General features: G+C 36.7%; 1 non-coding gene across 1 annotated transcript; it reads left to right on the top strand.

Moving 5' to 3' along the window:
• The first annotated feature begins 208 nt into the window (after positions 1 to 208).
• On the top strand, positions 209 to 334 carry LOC115065139. The gene has a single exon (XR_003844941.1). It is a non-coding gene; the product is annotated as a small nucleolar RNA SNORA17 (small nucleolar RNA).
• Positions 335 to 5254: the final 4920 nt, after the last annotated feature.

Below are 5254 nucleotides of genomic sequence, written 5' to 3'. Positions count from 1 at the left end.
CCTCTGATGGCCTATGCCATAGGGATTGAACCCAAAACCATTCACATTTTGGGAGCGTTTACTGGACTCAGTAGAATATAAAGGAATAAAAGAGAATATGAACAGGTGAGCATGGTCTATAGGAGGGGCAGTAGAGTAAGGAAGTGAAGGTGAATGTGATGAAGGTACATACTACACATATATGAATTTTTGAAATGATCTAAAACAGAAAGTCCCTAGAGGCATTGCAGGTGTGGCTGTTGTGTCATTTGGGAATCAGTAGGTGGCAGGGGGAAGAAAGGCTATGCTCAGTGTTCTGACTTATGAACATCTGAATGACTAGTACCCTAATATTTTCTGAAAAAAGAGAGAGCTGAAACTACCCTCAGTGCCTACTGCATAGGCCTTTGTGTTATGGGGGTAGACCATGCCTAAGGTGACCTCAAACCAATGCTGTAAGTCCAGATTCCCCTTATTTCCAGATCCAGGACTTTGAATTGGCCCACTGATACATCTATCCCACGAATGAACTGCTGGAGTGTATGAAGGGGCTGGTCCTACAGAACTAGGACTACAGGATCTCCATGACAAAGGGCAACAACAGGATATCTTCCAGGGGTTCCAGAGAGGTTTCTGTATTGATAGTTGTGCATAAGCCAGGGGCTTTGTACCCAACCAAGAATCCATTGCAATGAATATCTGTAAGCCAAACAAAACAAACAAGCAAAAAAAAAAAAAACATGGAAAGAGGATATACTATGGGACATACTGTGACTCATTAGCACTTTATTTGTTGGGCAGACATTTAAAAAGTAGAAAGATGGTATGAGGGGGGGAAGAGGAAAAGTGTGGGATTGGGCTACATGATCTTCAATTCACAAAGAACTACTAAACTTTTAAAAAGTGATGTAAAACACTTTTGGTTGTGTAATATCTATACATCCAAAATTACCTTTAAAATAAAATGGCTATGACTCTAAGTGCTGTCTTTGATGAGGATGGTTATTGTCAAATGTCAAGATCCTAGAATAGCATCCAAGGCCATGTCCAGCAGCCATGGGAGTGGAACAGCTAAGTTGCAATACAAAAAAGGAACCATGGTTAATGCATGTTTGAAATCTTTCAGGAGACTGTCAGGAAGAACAATGGGGCCATAAAATACAGATTCTGGTTTCTATTCTTACCCAAATAAAGGGTGGAGAAAGATTAATAATCATCTACTACTAAGAAGAAATAAAGCAAAATTATGAAGAATAGAAGGAAGAAGGAGCTGAATATAGGGAAAATGAAAGAATGAGATGGGGCAAAAATAGAGAAGGCAGTTTTCTCTTCCTTCCTTCCTTCCTTCCTTCCTTCCTTCCTTCCTTCCTTCCTTTTTTCCTCCCTTCCTTCCTTCCTTTTGTCCTTCCTTCCTTCCTTCCTTCTTTGTTACCCTCCCTGCCTTGCTCTACCTCCTACTCTGCCTTCTTTCTTTCATTCATTCTTTGCTTTCTTCTTTCTATCATTCCTTTCTTTCATAAAGTTTCACCATGTAGCACAGGCTATGATGCCTAAGGATCAAATTCCTCTTGCCTTAGCCTCCTGAGTGCTAGTACTATAGACCAGAACTATTAAATGTTACCAGTCAGTTGCCTTTCTTAAAGGCCACAACAAATGAGATTGATACAGATGAACACACAAAACTGAACAACAGAAGTACCCCTGCAACAGAGGAGGATGCCCGAAAGACTTATGCACGGACAGAGGCACTTATTAACACAACACATAACTTTTCAGAAAGAAATAATGCATTGTAACAGAACTATTTGTCACATTTTAATTACTCAAATTTGCTACTATAGCCTTTGGATGAAAGGTTTATGTTAGAGAGCAACAAACAAAATTGAACATTTTAGCATTCAAGAGAAGGATTAATATTGATGAGATTCAACTACTTAGTAGGTCAAGCCCAAAATTTGTTATTTCTCTTTTATAATGAGACAGTGAACACAGGAGAGATGGTGGCCTAGTTAGGGCAAATTGGAGTAAATGAACAATTATGGTTAAATTAGCACATGGTCGGGAACTTGTACTAGGTGATAGAATTAGAAAATTGTGCTCAGCAAGGAAAGGATAAGCTACCTTATAATAATACCTTTGCACTCAGTTAGAGGAAAGTATAATTAGAAAGTGTGCCTAAATACTGATCAGCCTGAGGCCAAGAACATAAAACCCCATCTTCACTTAGTATGCAATTAAGAGTATGTGAATCACGGAACAATGATATATCAAACAAGTAATTACTAACTGGAGTTTTTACTGATCGTTAAATTGACAGACATTCAATAGAGTGTTTTACAAGTATTAACTTATACATATACACATGGAGGTACTGATATTACCTTGAACTCAAATAATACAAACTAAAACAACAACAACAAAAGCACCTTGAATTTCCTTCAAAATCTGGAAGTGCCAGAACTTGTCAAAATGAATGTTTCTCAGATCCATTAAAATTCAAAATGCACACAGCCAGTGTGCTTAAAAGCATACAGTTGCAGACTTCCATCTAATATTTTTTAACAAGGCAAAGCATGTAAAGAGTAGATTGCTCAATTGGTTCAAGGAAAGGATAGGATCCTTTCTCGGATCCTATTGTCTATAGCGAAGACTTTAGGAGCTAGAAAGGGAAGTGAAACGAGTGATTCAAGGATGGGTATAAAAGATAATGGTTTTCTTGTGTGGTGAGGAGGGATGAAAGGTGTGAGGCGAAGCTGTGAGGTAAATAAGAGAGGCAGCAAAGAGACAGTCTGAGGAAGAAGGCTCTGACAATGTGAGCAAGGGCCCATGTTTATTTTTTGAGCACACGGTTTTGTATGAAGTGTAAATATGAGAAAGAAAAGGAGAGCAAAAGGAAGACATTAATACAAACAACAGAAAGTCAAGCCAAAAGAAAGTGAGCAGGAAGGCAGCTGCAGGGGGAAGCTGTGTTTCTGATAAAGAATAGTACACATTCATTCGAAAGTGGGTACCAGGAAGCCAGAGTCAGAGAGCCAATGGTAAAAGAGTAAAAGATACACAAGTTCACAGTATCATAGGTCAAGAAATTCTGGAGGGCTTGTCTTGTAATTCAAGCAGCACAGCCACAAAGATGTCAGAGAAATGCGCTTCATGGCTCTCTGAGGAAAGAAGAAAACCCAAAGTGAAAAGTCATATGAAAAATACAAACTCATGGGGCATCAGTCTACTTCCGGGACCATCCCAGTGCCTAGTAAATGGAAACACACACATAAACATGGAACATGTCATTTTTCTTCTTATTTATTCTTCACTTATACGATACATCCCAACTGCAGCCTCTGCTCTCTCCCCTCCTTCCAGGTGGCCCTCCCCATCTCCTCTTTCCCCCCAGATCTATCCCAGTGACATCAAAGGAATACAATGAAGACATGCAGTGGGACTAGGTATAAACCCTCATAGCAAGACTGGACTCTGAAAGCCAGTAGGAGGAGAGAGATCCCGTAAGCAGGCAAGAGAGTCAGAGACACCCCACTCCCACTGTTAGGAACCCCATGAAAACACCAAGCTAAAAAACCACAGCATATACACAGAGGATCAAGAGCAGATCCATGCGGGTTCAGTGACTGCTGCTTCAGTCTCTGTGAGCCACTGTGAAATTTTATGTATTTTAAAATATGTAAATAAGTATTTTTAAAATACAATTTCATTTTAAATATATAACATTGTAATTCAACATTAAATATAATATGTAAATATTATATGTATAATATATAAACATATATTCTAATTACATATTTATTTTGAATATGTTAATAAAATATGTTTTTAAATTGTATGAATATATACCAATATTTTTATCTCATGATATGTCTTTAAGGAACTGTTGCAATTATATGATGTGGAGTCTCACCTTGATTCTTTTTTTCCCTCAAGCTAATGATAATGTGAAAATTTCTTAGAATAGGTAATTTTTACACTGTCTTGTAAGCACAAAGATAGGGAAAATTATTTGGAGGACAAATATTAAACAGAAAATTACAGAAGTATCTAGGGAGAAAAATATCTTGAACCAGATTTCATCTTTCAAGTGGATGATTTTACCCTTATTAATAATTCTGTTCTTATGTTTTTCAAAGACCATCCTATATTTATTACTAAATTGTCTAGAATACTCGTGAACACAGAGTTGAGACTTCTCTGTGTGATGTGTCACCCCCAAGCCAAAGAATTCACACAAGTTACTCTATATATCTCTTAGTGCTACCTGCAATGTTTTGTGGTGAGAATGTTCTCTGAGCATCATCATGTAGAGGTGGGAACTCCAGGTCCCATGCTCAATTTGCAGAAAAGCGATTTACCAGCAGCCATTCAACATAAGACCAAGTTGTTGCCTCATTTTTTTGACAACAGATCAATTCTACAAAAATGTGTATCAACGAGTGAGAAATTAGGCTGATGTCTAATCCTATACTTTCTCAATTTTCAAATGTTATCTAAGATATTTCAATTATTTGGAGGGGAGAAACTTTGAATTTTATGTATATAATATATGATTGTGTTTAAAACATTAAACCCTTACAAAATATTTTAATAAGTTCTATTTTATGAGTATATTTATGAGTAAATATTGATTCATTTTTATAAATTGGGCATTTATGTTCTGCATGTAGATATCTATACTTTCAACTAAATTTATTTACATCCTATAAGCAGAACAAGATCATTCGACTCTGAGTCACATTAAAGAGACTTTAATCTCTTTATGCATTTATGTATGTTCATTAAAACAATAATTAAAGGGAAACCACTGAGAGTGTTGATGACTAGAGGGACATGGGAGGTGTTTGACTGGGGAACATTGGGAGGCGTTGAATTGAGGAAAGGAAATGGCAAATGCCATAATAATATTTTTAAAAACAAATGATAAAATGATAGTTTATAGTCCACAGTATTAAAAATGGTTCACAAATATTATGTGCTGTAACCTTTTACGATAGAAAAAAAATCTTTACAGTTATGAATGTGCTACGGCAGAAACTTTGATGAACACATTTGTGTCTGTTCACAGTATCAGAACACACTGCTTTTAGAGTCTAGGGGCCTGGTGTGTTATCTCAGAGCTCTTCAGAATTGGTTATAACATCTTTCCTTATAGTCACTGTCTCAAATAATCAAAATCTCTTACTTTAAATCAGTTATACTTTCCAGGGAGTTATAATTAAACAAATTAAACATAAGATGATGGCTAGGTACAAAATGGAGTTTATTAGGTTAA

The sequence above is a fragment of the Mus pahari genome, chromosome 12, assembly GCF_900095145.1.
Source record: "Mus pahari chromosome 12, PAHARI_EIJ_v1.1, whole genome shotgun sequence".
Lineage (NCBI taxonomy): Eukaryota > Metazoa > Chordata > Mammalia > Rodentia > Muridae > Mus > Mus pahari.
This window is presented reverse-complemented; position numbering and strand designations above follow the sequence as displayed.